Here is a 19,941-nt window from a genome sequence, read left to right on the forward strand (position 1 = left end):
TTTATTTCTGTAATGAAACTGCTAGAATTGCTAAACCCCATGATAAATATAAACCTAGACCTGTGGTAGGCATGCCTGTCATTTCTGTTAAAATTGGAGATCATTGTTATCATGGCTTGTGTGATATGGGTGCTAGTGCTAGTGCAATACCTTATTCCTTATACAAAGAAGTTATGCATGATATTGCACCTGCTGAGATGGAAGATATTGATGTCACAATTAAACTTGCCAATAGAGATATTATTTCACCAATGGGAATTGTTAGAGATGTTGAAGTCTTGTGTGGGAAAACTAAATATCCTGCTAATTTTCTTGTTCTTGGTTCCCCACAAGATAGCTTTTGTCCCATTATATTTGGTAGACCCTTCTTAAATACTGTTAATGCTATCATAGATTGCAAAAGAGATGTTGTTACTATCGGTTTAGATGATATGACTCATGAATTTAATTTTTCTAAATTTAGTAGACAACACCGTGAAGAAGAATTACCTACTAAGGATGAAATTATTGGTCTTGCTTCTATTGCCGTACCTCCTAGTGATCCTTTAGAACAATACTTGCTAGACCATGAAAATGATATGTTTATGAATGAAAGAAGGGAATTAGACAAAGTATTCTTTAAACAGGAACCTATTCTGAAAAACAATATACCTGTTGAAATCCTAGGGGACCCTCCTCCACCCAAGGGTGATCCCGTATTTGAGATTAAACCGTTACCTGATACTCTTAAATATGCTTATCTTGATGAGAAAAAGATATATCCTGTTATTATCAGTGCTAACCTTTCTGAGCATGAGGAAGAGAGATTATTGAAAACTCTGAAGAAGCACCGCGCTGCTATTGGGTATACTCTTGATGATCTTAAGGGCATTAGTCCCACTCTATGTCAACATAAAATTAATTTGGAAGAAGATGCTAAACTAGTTCGTGATCATCAATGCCGGCTGAATCCTAAAATGAAAGAAGTGGTAAGAAAGGAGATACTAAAGCTCCTTGAGGCAGGTATAATTTATCCCGTTGCTGATAGTCAGTGGGTAAGCCCTGTCCATTGTGTCCCTAAGAAGGGAGGTATTACTGTTGTTCCTAATGATAAAGATGAATGATTCCTCAAAGAATTATTACAGGTTATAGGATGGTAATTGATTTCCGCAAATTAAATAAGGCTACTAAAAAGATCATTACCCCTTACCTTTTATCGATCAAATGCTAGAAAGATTTTCCAAACCTACACATTTTTGCTTTCTAGATGGTTATTCTGGTTTCTCTCAAATACCTGTGTCAGCCAAAGATCAATCAAAGACTACTTTTACATGCCCTTTTGGTACTTTTGCTTATAGACGTATGCCTTTTGGTTTATGTAATGCACCTGCTACCTTTCAAAGATGCATGATGGCTATATTCTTTGACTTCTGTGAAAAGATTTGTGAGGTTTTCATGGACGACTTTTTTGTCTATGGATCTTCTTTTGATGATTGCTTGAGCAACCTTGATCGAGTTTTGCAGAGATGTGAAGAAACTAATCTTGTCTTGAATTGGGAAAAGTGCCACTTTATGGTTAATAAAGGTATTGTCTTGGGGCATAAAGTTTCTGAAAGAGGTATTGAAGTTGATAAAGCCAAGGTTGATGCTATTGAAAAGATTCCATGTCCCAAGGACATCAAAGGTATAAGAAGTTTCCTTGGTCATGCCAGTTTTTATAGGAGGTTCATTAAGGACTTCTCAAAAATCTCTCGGCCTCTGACTAATTTATTACAAAAAGATATACCATTTGTCTTTGATGATGATTGTGTAGAAGCATTTGAAATACTTAAGAAAACATTGATCTCTGCACCTATTGTTCAGCCACCTGATTGGTTTACCCTTTGAAATTATGTGTGATGCTAGTGATTATGTTGTAGGTGCTGTTCTAGGACAAAGAGTTGATAAGAAACTAAATGTTATTCAATATGCTAGTAAAACTCTAGACAATGCTCAAAGAAATTATGCTACTACTAAAAAAGAATTCTTCGCAGTTGTATTTGCTTGTGATAAGTTTAGACCTTATATTGTTGATTCTAAAGTAACTATTCACACTGATCATGCTGCTATTAAATATCTTATGGAAAAGAAAGATGCTAAACCTAGACTTATTAGATGGGTTCTCTTACTACAAGAATTTGATTTGCATATTGTTGATAGAAAAGGAGCTGAGAACCCCGTTGCAGACAACTTGTCTAGGTTAGAAAATGTGCTTGATGACCCACTACCTATTGATGATAGCTTTCCTGATGAGCAATTGAATGTCATAAATGCTTCCCATACTGCTCCATGGTATGCTGATTATGCTAATTACATTGTTGCTAAGTTTATACCACCTAGTTTCACATACCAGCAAAAGAAAAAGTTCTTATATGATTTGAGGCATTACTTTTGGGATGACCCACATCTTTATAAAGAAGGAGTAGATGGTGTTATTAGAAGTTGTGTACCTAAGCATGAACAGGAACAGATCCTACGCAAGTGTCACTCCGAAGCTTATGGAGGACACCATGCTAGAGATAGAACTGCACATAAGGTATTGCAATCTGGTTTTTATTGGCCTACTCTCTTCAAGGATGCCCATAAGTTTGTCTTATCTTGTGATGAATGTCAAAGAATTGGTAATATTAGTAGACGTCAAGAAATGCCTGTGAATTATTCACTTGTTATTGAACCATTTGATGTTTGGGGCTTTGACTATATGGGGCCTTTTCCTTCCTCTAATGGATATACACATATTTTAGTTGCTGTTGATTACGTTACTAAGTGGGTAGAAGCTATTCCAACTAGTAGTGCTGATCATAACACTTCTATTAAAATGCTTAAAGAAGTTATTTTTCCAAGATTTGGAGTCCCTAGATATTTAATGACTGATGGTGGTTCACATTTTATTCATGGTGCTTTCCGTAAAATGCTTGCTAAGTATGATGTTAATCATAGAATTGCATCCCCTTATCACCCTCCGTCTAGTGGTCAAGTAGAATTGAGTAATAGAGAGCTCAAATTAATTTTGCAAAAGACTGTTAATAGGTCTAGAAAGAATTGGTCCAAGAAACTTGATGATGCATTATGGGCCTATAGAACTGCATATAAAAATCCTATGGGTATGTCTCCGTATAAAATGGTCTATGGAAAAGCATGTCACTTACCTCTCGAACTAGAACACAAGGCTTATTGGGCTATTAAAGAACTTAATTATGATTTTAAACTTGCCGGTGAGAAGAGGTTATTTGATATTAGCTCACTTGATGAATGGAGAACCCAAGCCTACGAAAATGCCAAGTTGTTTAAAGAAAAAGTTAAAAGATGGCATGACAAAAGGATACAAAAGTGTGAGTTTAATGTAGGTGATTATGTATTGCTATACAACTCTCGTTTAAGATTTTTTGCAGGAAAACTTCTCTCTAAATGGGAAGGTCCTTACGTTATCGAGGAGGTCTACCGTTCCGGTGCCATAAAAATCAACAACTTCGAAGGCACAAATCCAAAGGTGGTGAACGGTCAAAGAATCAAACACTATATCTCAGGTAATCCCATAAATTTTGAAACCAATGTTATCGAAACCGTAACCCCGGAGGAATACATAAGGGACACTTTTCGGAACGTTTCAGACCCCGAAAAGGAATAGGTATGTGGTACGGTAAGTAAACCGACTCCAAAACAGTTTTTAAGGCAATATTTCTCCGTTTTGGAATATTTAGAAAAATAAGAAAAAAGCAGCAGTCCAAGAAGTACACGAGGGCTCCACGAGGGTGGAGGGCGCGCCCTACCCTACTTGGCGCGCCCCCTACCTCGTGGGCACCTCGTGTGCTCTCCGGACTCCGTTTTCGTACACAACACATATTTTGGTCGGTAAAAATTCATTATATAATCTCCCGGAGGATTTGACTCCCGTATCACGCAAAAATCCCCTGTCTTTGTTTCGAGCTGTTGCTGCTTCAGATTAGAGCAGGATGTCTTTGCAAGAGCCGGTCGGGGAGAGCCGGGTGTCTCATCCGTCACCGAGGTCAACGACAAACAATCATGTTGACCCCTTTGGGCCAGCAACGGAGGAAGAGATGGAGGCTGATTTGAAGAGGATAGATGCTATGGAAGAAGATCAAGAAGTCACTTCCTGCCTCCAAGATGGATTCACAATGGGAGAACTGCAGAGCTCAGCTATTCCAAACTCGGTTAACCCTTCCAATGTTAGATTTCTTTCTTATGAGAATATGAAAAAGAGTGTCACTGGGTCTCTCGCAGGTATGCAGCACCCTTGGGTGCAGGGAGCTTTGGCTGTTACAGGAAAACTCCGAAAGGAAATAATGGACCTCAAGCAGCAAGTCAACAAGCTTGAGGAGGAGAATCGTATCTTGAGGGGCATCATCGCCAAGAACATCACATCACTATCCCTGAAAAGAGATACATAATCACATGGGTATGGGCACTCCACTTGGCAACTGCCAAGCTTGGGGGAGTGCCCCGGTATCGTATCACCATCACTTTATCTTTACCGTTTTTCTTAGTTCGATCCTTTTGGTAATATCTTGATCTAGTAGAATAAAAGTTTTTAGTGTGATCTAGTTGTGAGTTTTGCTTTATTATCCTTCTATGTAATCGAGTCCATGAGCTATATAATAAAGATTAGTGTTGAGTCAAGGGCTTGATTATTTTGCCATGATCCTAAGTGAATAAAAGAAAAGAGAAAGAAATAAAAAGAAACAAAGAGATCATGTGAGTCTTATGGAGAGTAATGAGCTCACATAGAAGGAGTATGATGAATAAAAGTTGTTGAGGGTTGACAAACACAGTTTTGGTCATCGTTGCAATTAATAGGAAGTAATAAAGAAAGAGAGGTCTTCACATATAAATATACTATCCTGGACATCTTTTATGATTGTGAGCACTCATTAAAATATGACATGCTAAAGAGTTGACATTGGACAAGCAAGACAACATAATGGGTTATGTTTTCTTACATCTGAGATGAATTATATTGTCTTGGATCTTCCAACATGATGAGCTTGATTTTCCCCCTCATGCTAGCCAAATTCATTGCACCAAGTAGAGATACTACTTGTGCTTCCAAATACCCTTAAACCAGTCTTGCCATAAGAGTCCACCATATCTACCTATGGATTGAGTAAGATCCATCAAGTAAGTTGTCATCGGTGCAAGCAATAAAAATTTCTCTCTAAATATGTATGATTGATTGGTGTGGAGGAAATAAGCTTTATACAATTGTGTGATATGGAAGTAATAAAAGCGACAGACTGCATAATAAAGGTCCATATCACAAGTGGCAATATAAAGTGACGTTCTTTCGCATTAAGATTTTGTGCATCCAACCATAAAAGCGCATGACAACCTCTGCTTCCCTCCATGAAGGGCCTATCTTTTACTTTTATCTCCTACATTGCATAAGAGTCATGGTGATTTTCACCCTTCCTTTTTACACTTTATCCTTTGGCAAGCACAATATGTTGGAAAGATCCTGGTATATATGGCTAATTGGATGTGAGTTTTCATGAACTATTAGCGTTGACATTAGCCTTGAGGTAAAACATTGGGAGGCAAAACTATAAGCCCCTATCTTTCTCTGTGTCCGATTAAAACTCCATACCCGTAAGTATTGCGTGAGTGTCAGCAATTGTGAAAGATTATATGATAGTTGAGTATGTGGACTTGCTGAAAAGCTCTTATACATTAACTCTTTCCTATGTTATGATAAATTGCAATTGCTTCAATGACTGAGATTGCAGTTTGTTAGTTTTCAATGAAGTTTACGATTCATACTTGATATTGTGATTGAATTATTACTCTAGCATAAGAGATTATATGACAAGAATTATATAAGTTGCTGTTCTAAGAATGATCATGATGCCCTCATGTCAGTATTTTATTTTTAACGACACCTCTATCTCTAAACATGTGGACATATTTTTCGATTTCGGCTTTTCGCTTGAGGACAAGCGAGGTCTAAGCTTGGGGGAGTTGATACGTCCATTTTGCATCATGTTTTTATATCAATACTTATGCCTATTCTCTCTTATTTTACAAGGTTTACATAAAGAGGGAGAATGCTGGCAGCTGGGATTCTGGGCTGGAAAAGGAGCAAATATTAGAGACCTATTCTGCACAGCTCCAAAAGTCCTGAAACTTTACGGAAGATGTTTTCCAAATATATAAAAAATACTGAGAGCAAGAACTTCACCAGGGGGGCCACACCCTGCCAATGAGGGTGGGGGCGCGCCCTACCGCTTGGGCATGCCCCCTACCTCGTGGCCCCCTGGTGGCCCTCCGGTGGCCATCTTCTGCTATATGGAATCTTTCGATGGAAAAAAAATCATAAGCCATCTTCTCGGACGAAACTCCGCCGGCACGAGGCGGAACCTTGGCGGAATCAATCTAGGGCTCTGGCGGAGCTGTACTACCGGGGAAACTTCCCTCCCGGAGGGGGAAATCATCGCCATTGTCATCACCAATGCTCCTCTCATCGGGAAAGGGCAATCTCCATCAACATCTTCATCAGCACCATCTCATCTCAAAACCCTAGTTCATCTCTTGTATCCAATTCTTGTCTCCAAGTCCATGATTGGTGCTAGTAGGTTGCTAGTAGTGTTAATTACTCCTTGTAGTTGATGCTAGTTGGTTTAATTGGTGGAAGATCATATGTTCAGATCCTATATGCATATTAATACCCCTATGATTATGAACATGTTTATGCTTTGTGAGTAGTTACTTTTGTTCCTGAGGACATGGGAGAAGTCTTGCTATTAGTAGTCATGTGAATTTGGTATTCGTTCGATATTTTGATGGGATGTATGTTGTCTCTCCTCTAGTGGTGTTATGTGAACGTCGACTACATGACACTTCACCATTATTTGGGCCTAGAGGAAGGCATTGGGAAGTAATAAGTAGATGATGGGTTGCTAGAGTGACAGAATCTTAAACCCTAGTTTATGCGTTGCTTCGTAAGGGGGTGATTTGGATCCATATGTTTCATGCTATGGTTAGGTTTACCTTAATACTTTTGTTGTAGTTGTGGATGATTGCAATAGAGGTCAATCATAAGTGGGATGCTTTTCCAAGTAAGGGCAGCACCCAAGCACCGGTCCACCCACATACCAAATTATCAAAGTACCGACCGCGAATCATATGAACGTGATGAAAACTAGCTTGACGATATTCCCATGTGTCCTCGGGAGCGCTTTACATCATATAAGAGTTTGTCCAGGCTTGTCCTTTGCTACAAAAAGGATTGGGCCACCTTGCTGCACCTTATTTACTTTTGTTACTTGTTGCTCGTTAAAAATTATCTTATCACAAAACTATCTGTTACCACTTATTTCAGTACTTGCAGAGAATACCTTGCTGGAAACCGCTTATCATTTCCTTCTGCTCCTCGTTGGGTTCGACACTCTTACTTATGAAAGGACTACGATAGATCCCCTATACTTGTGGGTCATCACAAATCCTAATCTCGAAATACGCGAAACCAACAAGTACCTTCGGAGACACTTGTAGAGCACCTTTATAATCACCCAGTTACGTTGTGACGTTTGGTAGCACACAAAGTGTTCCTCCGGTAAATGGGAGTTGCATAATCTCATAGTCATAGGAACATGTATAAGTCATGAAGAAAGCAATAGCAACAAACTAAACGATCAAGTGCTAAGCTAACAGAATGGGTCAAGTCAATCACATCATTCTCCTAATTATGTGATCCCGTTAATCAAATGACAACTCTTTGTCTATGGCTAGGAACATAACCATCTTTGATCAACAAGCTAGTCAAGTAGACGCATACTAGTGACACTCTGTTTGTCTATGTATTCACACATGTATCATGTTTCTGGTTAATACAATTCTAGCATGAATAATAAACATTTATCATGACATAAGGAAATAAATAATAACTTTATTATTGCCTCTATGGCATATTTCCTTCAGTCTCGCACTTGCACTAGAGTCAATAATCTAGTTCACATCTTTATGTGATTAGATCACATCTCCACGGGACTAATACCCAAAGGGTTTACTAGAGTCTATAATCTAGTTCACATAGCTATGTGATTAACACCCAAAGAGTGATCATGTTTTGCTTGTGAGAGAAGTTTAGTCTATGGGTCTGCAACATTCAGATCCGTATGTATTTCGCAAATTTCTATGTCTACAATGCTCTGCACGAAGCTACTCTAGCTAATTGCTCCCGCTTTCAATATGTATCCAGATTGAGACATAGACTCATCTAGGTCAATGTAAAAAGCTTGCATCGATGTAAATCTTTACGACGAACTCTTTTATCACCTCCATAACCGAGAAATATTTCCTTAGTCCTCTAAGGATAATTTTGACCGCTGTCCAGTGATCTACTCCTAGATCACTATTGTACTCCCTTGCTAGAAAGATGCTAAGGTATACAATAGGACTGGTAAACATCATAGCATACTTTATAGAACCTATGACTGAGGCATAGGGAATGACTTATCATTCTCTTTCTATTTTCTGCTGTGGTCGGGTTTTGAGTCTTTACTCAACTTCACACCTTGCAACACAGGCAAGAACTCCTTCTTTGTCTGTTCCATTTTGAACTACTTCAAAATCTTGTCAAGGTATGTACTCATTGAAATAACTTATCAAGCGTCTTGATCTATCTCTATAGATCTTGATGCTCAATGTGTAAGCAGCTTCATCGAGGTCTTTCTTTGAAAAAACTCCTTTCAAATACTCCTTTATGCTTTCCAGAAAATTCTACATTCTTTTCGATCACAAATATGTCATTCACATATACTTATCAGAAATGTTGTAGTGCTCCCACTCACTTTCTTGTAAATACAGGCTTCACCGCAAGTCTGTATAAAACCATATACTTTGATCACTTTATCAAAGCATATATTCCAACTCCGAGATGCTTGCACCAGTCCATAGATGGATCGTTGGAGCTTGCTCACTTTGTTAGCACCTTTAGGGTTGACAAAACCTTCTGGTTGCATCATATACAACTCTTCTTTTTAAGAAATCCATGAAGGAATACAGTTTTGACATCCATTTCCCAGATTTCATAAAATGCGGCAACTGCTAACATGATTCAGATAGACTTTTAAGCATCGATACGAGTGAGAAAATCTCATCGTAGTCAACACCTTGAACTTGTTGAAAACACTTTGCGATAATTCGAGCTTTGTAGATAGTAACACTACTATCAGCGTCCGTATTCCTCTTGAAGATCCATTCATTCTTAATGACTCACCGATCATCGGGCAAGTCAATCAAAGTCCATACTTTGTACTCATACATGGATCCAATCTCAGATTTCATGGCCTCAAGCCATTTCGCGGAATCTGGGCTCATCATCGCTTCCTCATAGTTCGTAGGTTTGCCATGGTCAAGTAACATGAACTCTAGAATAAGATTACTGTACCACACTGGTGCGGAACATACTCTGGTTGACCTACGAGGTTCGGTAGTAACTTGATCCGAAGCTTTCATGATCATCATCATTAACTTCCTCACTAATTGGTGTAAGCATCACTGGAACTGATTTCAGTGATGAACTACTTTCCAATTCGGGAGAAGGTACAATTACCTTATCAAGTTCTACTTTCCTCCCACTCACTTCTTTGGAGAGAAACTCCTTCTCTAGAAAGGATCCATTTTTAGCAACGAATATCTTGCCTTCGGATCTGTGATAGAAGGTGTACCCAACAGTAACTTTTGGGTATCCTATGAAGACGCACTTTTCCGATTTGGGTTTGAGCTTATCAGGATGAAACTTTTCACATAAGCATCACAACCCCAAACTTTAAGAAACGACAACTTTGGTTTCTTGCCAAACCACAGTTCATATAGTGTCGTCTCAACGGATTTAGATGGTGCCCTATTTAACGTGAATGCATCTGTCTCTAATACATAACCCCAAAACGATAGTGGTAAATCGGTAAGAGACACCATAGATTATAACATATCTAATAAAGTACGGTTATGATGTTCGGACACACCATTACACTGTGGTGTTCCGGGTGGTGTGAGTTGCGAAACTATTTCACATTGTTTCAAATGAAGACCAAACTCGAACTCAAATATTCTCCTCCACGATCAGATCGTAGAAACTTTATTTTCTTGTTACGATTGTTTTCCACTTCACTCTGAAATTATATGAACTTTTCAAATGTTTCACACTTATGTTTCATCAAGTAGATATACACATATCTGCTCAAATCATCTGTGAAGGTCAGAAAACAATGATACCCGCCGTGAGTCTCAACACTCATTAGACCGCATACATCGGTATGTATTATTTCCAATAAGTCAGTGGCTCGCTCCATTGTTCCGGAGAACGGAGTCTTAGTCATCTTGCCCATGAGGCATGGTTCGCAAGCATCAAAATGATTCATAGTCAAGTGATTCCAAAAGCCCATCAGCATGGAGTTTCTTCATGCGCTTTTACACCAATATGACCTAAAGGGCAGTGCCGCAAATAAGTTGCACCATCATTATTAACTTTGCATCTTTTGGCTTCAATATTATGAATATGTGTATCACTACGATCGAGATCCAACGAACCATTTTCATTGGGTGTATAACCATAGAAGGTTTTATTCATGTAAACAGAACAACAATTATTCTCTAACTTAAATGAATAACCGTATTGCAATAAACATGATCAAATCATATTCATGCTCAACAAAAACACCAAATAACATTTATATAGGTTTAACACTAATCCCGAAAGTATAGGGACTGTGCGATGATGATCATATCAATCTTGGAACCACTTCCAATACTCATCGTCACTTCACCCTTAACTAGTCTCTGTTCATTCTACAACTCCCGTTTCGAGTTACTACTCATAGCAACTGAACCAACATCAAATACCAAGGGGTTGCTATAAACACTAGTAAAGTATGCATCAATAACATGTATATCATATATAGCATTGTTCACTTTTCCATCCTTCTTATCCGGCAAATACTTGGGGCAGTTCCGCTTCCAGTGACCAGTCCCTTTGCAATAGAAGCACTTAGTCTCAGGCTTAGGTCCTGACTTGGGCTTCTTCACTTTGAGCAGCAACTTGCTTGCCGTTCTTCTTGAAGTTCCCTTTCTTTCCCTTTGCCCTTTTCTTGAAACTAGTGGTCTTGTTAATCATCAACACTTGATGCTCTTTCTTGATTTCTACCTTCATCGATTTCATCATCATGAAAAGCTCGGGAATCATTTTCGTCATCCCTTCCATACTATAGTTCATCACGAAGTTGTACTAACTTGGTGATGGTGACTAGAGAATTCTGTCAATCACTATTTTATCAGGAAAATTAACTCCCACTTGATTCAAGTGATTGTAGTAACCAGACAATCTGAGCACAAGCTCACTGCTTGAGCTATTCTCCTCCATCTTTTAGCTATAGAACTTGTTGGAGACTTCATATCTCTCAACTCGGGTATTTGCTTGAAATATTAACTTCAACTCCTGGAACATCTCATATGATCCATGGCGTTCAAAACGTCTTTGAAGCCCAGATTCTAAGCCGTTAAGCATGGTGCACTAAACTATCAAGTAGTCATCATATTGAGCTAGCCAAACATTCATAACGTCTGCATCTGCTCCTGCAATAGGTCTGTCACCTAGCGGTGCATCAAGGACATAATTCTTCTGTGCAGCAATGAGGATAATCCTCAGATCACGGATCCAATCCGCATCATTGCTACTAACATTTTTCAACTTACTTTTCTCTAGGAACATATCAAAAATAAAACAGGGGAACTCAACGCGAGCTATTGATCTACAACATAGATATGCTAATACTACCAGGACTAAGTTCATGATAAATTAAAGTTCAATTAATCATATTACTTAAGAACTCCCACTTAGATAGACATCCCTATAATCATCTAAGTGATCACGTGACCCAAATCAACTAAACCATGTCCGATCATCACGTGAGATGGAGTAGTTTTCAATGGTGAACATCACTATGTTGATCATATCTTCTATATGATTCACGCTCGACCTTTCGGTCTTAGTGTTCCGAGGCCATATCTGCATATGCTAGGATCGTCAAGTTTAAACTGAGTATTCCGCGTGTGCAACTGTTTTGCACCCGTTGTATTTGAATGTAGAGCTTATCACACCCAATCATCATGTGGTGTCTCAGCACGAAGAACTTTCGCAACGGTGCATACTCAAGGAGAACACTTATACCTTGAAATTTAGTGAGAGATCATCTTATAATGCTACCGTCGATCTAAGCAAAAAAAGATGTATAAAAGATAAACATCACATGCAATCAAAATATGTGACATGATATGGCCATCATCATCTTGTGCCTTTGATCTCCATCTCCAAAGCATCATCATGATCTTTATCGTCACCGGCATGACACCATGATCTCCATCATCTTGATCTATATCAATGTGTCGTCACATGGTCGTCTCGCCAACTATTGCTCTTGCAACTATTGCTATTGCTTAGCGATAAAGTAAAGCAATTATTTGGCACTTGCATCTTATGCAATAAAGAGACAACCATAAGGCTTCTGCCAGTTGTCGATAACTTCAACAAAACATGATCATCTCATACAACAACTTATATTTCATCATGTCTTGACCATATCACATCACAACATGCCCTGCAAAAACAAGTTAGACGTCCTCTATTTTGTTGTTGCAAGTTTTACGTGGCTGCTATGGGTTGAGCAAGAACCGTTCTTACCTACGCATCAAAACCACAATGATAGTTCGTCAAGTTAGTGTTGTTTTAACCTTCTCAAGGACCGGGCGTAGCCACACTCGATTCAAATAAAGTTGGAGAAACTGACACCCGCCAGCCACCTGTGTGCAAAGCACGTCGGTAGAACCAGTCTCACGTAAGCGTATGCGTAATGTCAGTCCGGGCCGCTTCATCCAACAATACGCCGAACCAAAGTATGACATGCTGGTAAGCAGTATGACTTATATCGACCACAACTTACTTGTGTTCTACTCGTGCATATAACATCAACGCATAAAACCAGGCTCGGATGCCACTGTTGGGGAACACAGTAATTTCAAAATTTTCCTACGCACACACAGGATCATCGTGATGCATAGCAACGAGAGGGGAGAGTGTTGTCCACGTACCCTCGTAGACCGAAAGCGGAAGCGTTAGCACAACGCGGTTGATGTAGTCGTACATCTTCACGATCCGACCGATCCAAGTACCGAACGCACGGCACCTCCGAGTTCAGCACACGTTTAGCTCGATGACGTCCCACGAACTCCGATCCAGCAGAGCTTCGAGGGAGAGTTCCGTCAGCACGACGGCATGATGACGGTGATGATGATGCTACTGACACAGGGCTTTGCCTAAGCACCGCTATGATATGATCGAAATGGATTATGGTGGAGGGGGGCATCGCACACTGCAGGGAGAGATCAACAGATCAACTTCTGTGTCTAGAGGTGCCCCCCTGCCCCGTATATAAAGGAGGGAGGGAGAGGCCAGCCCTAGAGGGGGCGCACCAAGTGTGGGGAGTCCTACTAGGACTCCCAAGTCCTAGTAGGATTCCCCTTTCCTTTCCGGAGTAGGAGAGAAGGAAAGAGGGGGAGAGGGAAAAGGAAAAGGGGGCTGCACCCCTTGTCCAATTCGGACCAGAGGGGGGCGTGCTACGTCTTGAGCTTGCGTTGGTTTTCCCCGAAGAGGAAGGGATGATGCAGCAGAGTAGCATAAGTATTTCCCTCAGTTTTTGAGAACCAAGGTACCAATCCAGTAGGAGCCCACGCTCAAGTCCCGCGTACCTGCACAAAGCGATAGCTACTCGCAACCAATGCGATTAGGGGTTGTCAATCCCTTCACGGTCACTTACGAGAGTGAGATCTGAGAGATATAATATTTTTGGTATAAAGATGCAAAGTAAAAAGTAAAGGCGAAGTAAAAAGCAAAGCAAGATTAAAGTGATGGAGATTGATATGATGAGAATAGACCCGGGGGCCATAGGTTTCACTAGTGGCTTCTCTCAAGAGCATAAGTATTCTACGGTGGGTGAACAAATTACTATTGAGCAATTGACAGAATTGAGCATAGTTATGAGAATATCTAGGCATGATCATGTATATAGGCATCACGTCTGTGACAAGTAGATCGAAACGATTCTGCATCTACTACTATTACTCCACTCATCGACCGCTATCCAGCATGCATCTAGAGTATTAAGTTAAAAACAGAGTAACGCCTTAAGCAAGATGGCATGATGTAGATAGATAAATTCATGCAATATGGAATAAGCCCCATCTTGTTATCCTCGATGGCAACGATACAATACGTGCCTTGCTGCCCCTTCTGTCACTGGGTAAGGACACCGAAAGATCGAACCCAAAGCTAAGCACTTCTCCCATGGCAAGAACTACCAATCTAGTTGGCCAAACCAAACATATAATTCAAAGAGACTTGTAAAGATAACCACTCATACATAAAAGAATTCAGAGAAGATTCAAATATTATTCATAGATAGAGTTGATCATAAACCCACAATTCATCGGTCTCAACAAACACACCGCAAAAAGAGGATTACATCGAATAGATCTCCACAAGAGAGGGGGAGAACTTTGTATTGAGATTCAAAGAGAGAGAAGAAGCCATCTAGCTACTAACTATGGACCCGAAGGTCTGAGGTAAACTACTCACACTTCATCGGAGGGGCTAGGATGATGTAGAAGCCCTCCATGATGACGGCCCTCTTCCGGTGGAGCTCCGGAACAGGCCCCAAGATGGGATCTCATGGATACAGAAAGTTGCGGCGGTGGAATTAGGTTTTTGGCTCCTGTTCTGATCGTTTGGGGGTACGTGTGTATATATAGGAGGAAGAAGTACGCCAGAGGAGCAACAAGGGCCCAAGAGGCAGGGGGCGCGCCCTAGGGGGGGTGCCCCCACCCTTGTGACCGCCTCTTTTCTTCCTTGGAGCAGGGTCCAAGTCTCCTGGATCACGTTCGGTGAGAAAATCACGTTCCCGAAGATTTTATTCCGTTTGGACTCCGTTTGATATTCCGTTTATCTGAAACACTGAAATAGGCAAAAAATAACAATTCTGGGCTGGGCCTCCGGTTAATAGGTTAGTCCCAAAAATAATATAAAAGTGGAAAATAAAGCCAAATATAGTCCAAAACAGTAGATAATATAGCATGGAGCAATCAAAAATTATAGATACGTTGGAGACGTATCAGGCATCCCCAAGCTTAATTCCTGCTCGTCCTTGAGTAGGTAAATGACTAAAAGAGAATTTTTGATGCGGAGTGCTACTTGGCATAATTTCAATGCAAAGCTTCTCAATTGTGGTATGAATATTCAGATTAGAAAGATTCAAGACAAAAGTTTATATTGACATAAAAATAATAATACTTCAAGCATACTAATAAAGAAATTATGTCTTCTCAAAATAACATGGCCAAAGAAAGTTATCCCTACAAAATCATATAGTCTGGCTGTGCTCCATCTTCACCACACAAAGTATTCAAATAATGCACAACCCCGATGACAAGCCAAAAAATTGTTTCATACTCTAACTTTTTCATAACTTTTTCAATCTTCACGCAATACATGAGCGTGAGCCATGGATATAGCACTATAGGTGGAATAGAATGGTGGTTGTGGAGAAGACAAAAAGGAGGGGAAGATAGTCTCACATCAACTAGGTGTATCAACGGGCTATGGAGATGCCCATCAATAGATATCAATGTGAGTGAGTAGGGATTGCCATGCAACGGATGCACTTGAGCTATAAATGTATGAAAGCTCAACAAAAGAAACTAGTGGGTGTGCATCCAACTTGCTTGCTCACGAAGACCTAGGGCAATTTGAGGAAGCCCATTATTGGAATATACAAGCCAAGTTCTATAATGTAAAATTCCCACTAGTATATGAAAGTGACAACATATGAGACTCTCTATATGAAGAACATGGTGCTACTTTGAAGCACAATATATGAGACTTGTTATATCATGGTGCTACATTGAAGCACAAGTGTGGAAAAAGGATAGTAGCATTGCCCCTTTTTATTTATTTTCTTTTTTTGGGCCTTCTTTTTTTGGCCTTTCTCTTTTTTATTGGGACAATGCTCTATTGAATGATGATCATCACACTTTTATTTATTTACAACTCAATGATTACAACTCGATTCTAAAACAAAGTATGACTCTATATGGATGCCTCCGATGGTGTACCGGGATATGCAATGAATCAAGAGTGACAAGTATGAAGAAATTATGAACGGTGGCTTTGCCACGAATACTATGTCAACTACATGATCATGCTAAGCAATATGACAATGATGAATGTGTCATGATGAACTAGATGGTGGAAAGTTGCATGGCAATATATCTCAGAATGGCTATGGAAATGCCATAATAGGTAGGTATGGTGGCTGTTTTGAGGAAGGTATATGGTAGGTGTATGATACCGGCGAAAGGTGCGCGGTAGAGGCTAGCAAAGATGGAAGGGTGAGAGTGCGTATAATCCATGGACTCAACATTAGTCATAAAGAACTCATATACTTATTGCAAAAATCTAGAAGTTATCACAACAAAGTATTACGCGCACGCTCCTAGGGGGATAGATTGGTAGGAAAAGACCATCGCTCGTCCCCGACCGCCACTCATAAGGAAGACAATCAATAAATAAATCATGCTCCGACTTCGTTACATAACGGTTCACCATACATGCATGCTACGAGAATCACAAACCTTAACACAAGTATTCTTTAAATTCACAACTACTCAACTAGCATGACTTTAATATTATCACCTCCATATCTCAAAACAATTATCATGCTTCAATATTTTCTTAGTATTCAACACACTCAAAAGAAAGTTTCACAAATCTTGAATACCAAGCATCTTATTATTAAGCAAACTACCATGCTATTAAGAGATTCTCAAAATAATTTAAGTGAAGCATGAGAGATCAATAGTTTCTTTAAAACACATCCACCACCGTGCTCTAAAAGATCTAAGTGAAGCACATAGAGCAAAATTATAACACTCAAAAGATATAAGTGAAGCACATAGATCAAAACTATCTAGCTCAAAAGATATAAGTGAAGCACATAGAGCAAAACTACTTAGCTCAAAAGATATAAGTGAAGCACATAGAGCAAAACTACTTAGCTCAAAAGATATAAGTGAAGCACATAGAGTATTCTATCAAATTTTAATTCATATATGGCTATCTCAAAAGGTGTGTACAGCAAGGATGATTGTGGCATACTAAGACAGAAAGACACAAATAATACAAGATGCTCCAAGCAAAACACATATCATGTTGGTGAATAAAAATATAGCTCCAAGTAAATTACCGATGGAAGTGGACGAAAGAGGGGATGCCTTCCGGGGCATCCCCAAGCTTTGACTTTTTGGTGTCCTTGGATTATCTTGGGGGTGCCATGGGCATCCCCAAGCTTAGGCTCTTTCCACTCCTTGTTCCATGATCCATCAAAAGAATTCACCCAAAACTTGAAAACTTCACAACACAAAACTCAAAATAGAAAACTCGTGAGCTCCGTTAGCGAAAGAAAACAAAAGACCACTTCAAGGTACTGTAATGAACTAATTGTTTATTTATATTGGTGTTAAACCTACTGTATTCCAAATCCTCTATGGATTATAAACTATTTTACTAGCCATAGATTCATCAAAATAAGCAAACAACACACGAAAAACAGAATCTGTCAAAAACAGAACAGTCTGTAGTAATCTGTAGCTAGCGCAAGATCTGGAACTCCAAAAATTCTAAAATAAATTTCTGGACGTGAGGAATTTATCTATTAATCATCTTCAAAAATAATTAACTAAATATCGCTCTTCAAATAAAAATGACAGCAGTTCTCGTGAGCGCTAAAGTTTCTGTTTTTTACAGCAAATTCAACAAGACTTTCCCCAAGTCTTCCCAACGGTTCTACTTGGAACAAACACTAATTAAACACAAAAAACACAACCAAAACAGAGGCTAAATAATTTATTTATTACTAAACAGGAGAAAAAAGCAAGGAATAAAAATAAAATTGGGTTGCCTCGCAACAAGCGCTATTGTTTAACGCCCCTAGCTAGGCATTAAAGTGGGGATAGATCTAGGTATTGCCATCTTTGGTAGGCAATCCATAAGTGGCTCTCATGATAGTTTCATATGGTAATTTTATTTTATTTCTAGGAAAGTGTTCCATGCCCTCTTTTAATGGAAATTGAAATCTAATATTCCCTTCCTTCATATCAATAATCGCACCAACCGTTCTAAGGAATGGTCTACCAAGAATAATAGGGCATCAACGTCCCCTTCAAGCTTTGCGCCAAAGCGTATGCCTCTAGGTTAGCGCCGGTGGCTCAACGAGTTATTCATCAGAGTCAAACGGCTTTTCTTAAAGGAAGAAACATTCTAGAAGGGCCTATTGTTCTCACAGAGATTATTCACGAACTTAAACGAACGAGAGGACATGGTATTATCCTCAAGCTAGACTTCGAGAAAGCATATGACCGCGTAAACTGGGAGTTTGTGCGGGAGGTCCTCCTCAAAATGGGTTTTGAGGCAGGATTTGTCCATCGGATCATGCATCTGATCTCGAGTGGCAACACCTCGGTTATTGTGAATGGCGAAATGGGGAATTTTTTCCGTAACAAGAAAGGGTTAAGACAAGGCGATCCCATCTCCTCACTCGTCTTTAACTTTGTGGCTGATGCATTGGCAGCTCTACTGACCAAGGCCAGGGAGTCCGATCACATAAAGGGGCTTGTCTCACACTCATCCCAGGTGGTGTGTCACACCTACAATACGCCGACGACACCTTGCTACTGTTTGAGCCAGATGACCATAGTGTGGCTTCAGTCAAGTTGATTCTTCTTGCCTTTGAGATCCTTTCTGGACTCAAAATAAACTTTCACAAAAGTGAGGTCATTACCATGGGGATGGACGACCAGCAAAGCGCTAGAATCGCAAACTTACTTAATTGTAAGCTAGGGAGCTTTCCAATTAAGTACCTAGGGCTTCCAATTTCTCACCACAAGCTATCGATTTTAGAGTGGAAGCCTCTTTATGGGAAAGTGGCCAATAGGGTTAGCCCGTGGCGAGGGCGGTTTATGTCCTCGGCGGTGAGGCTCACACTAACTAACTCGAGCCTCTCTTCCCTCCCCCTATTCACCATGGGGATGTTCTTACTAGCTGACGGTGTGCACGCTAAGTTAGACACACCTAGATCCCGTTTCTTTTGGGAAGGAACGGGTAACAAACGGAAATACCACTTAGTTAAGTGGGCAGCGGTATGTAGGCCAAAAAAAATCGGAGGGTTGGGCATCCTTAACTCCAAACTAATGAATGTGGCCCTCCTGTCCAAATGGTGGTGGCGGCTGGCCCAAAACAAGATGGGTCTCTGGGCGCAACTGCTAAAAGCTAAGTACTTCCCGAATGGCACTCCATTCACGGCCTCGGCCAACGGTTCCGCATTCTAGAAAGGGATCCAAGCGGTACGCCCTACTTTGGCTATCAGGGCAAAATTTCAGATCAACAACGGCCTTTCCACTCGGTTTTGGCTCGATCACTGGCTGGGTGCCTCCCCTCTTTGGCAAAGCCACCCCAACCTATACCGGATTGCCACTGACACTAACATATCAGTAGGGGACGCGCTCCGCGCTGCACCCCCGGTGATTCACTTTATGCGGGCCCTTTCCACCGACGAGCGTGCTTCCTGGGAGGGCCTGTTACAGAGTATAGGCGTCATACACTTAGGAACGGGTGTTGATTCGGTCGAGTGGAGCTTGAATGCCTCCAGGAAATTCTCGGTTAAGTCCCTATATAACAAGCTAACCGAAGGGACATCGCTTGACATAGCTAGGGGGCTATGGAAGGCCGGTCTGCCCCTGAAGATTAAAATCTTCATGTGGCAAATGTTCAGGAACCGGTTGCCCACCTCGGATAATGTGGCAAAACGC

Source organism: Triticum aestivum, chromosome 4A, assembly GCF_018294505.1.
Source record: "Triticum aestivum cultivar Chinese Spring chromosome 4A, IWGSC CS RefSeq v2.1, whole genome shotgun sequence".
NCBI lineage: Eukaryota > Viridiplantae > Streptophyta > Magnoliopsida > Poales > Poaceae > Triticum > Triticum aestivum.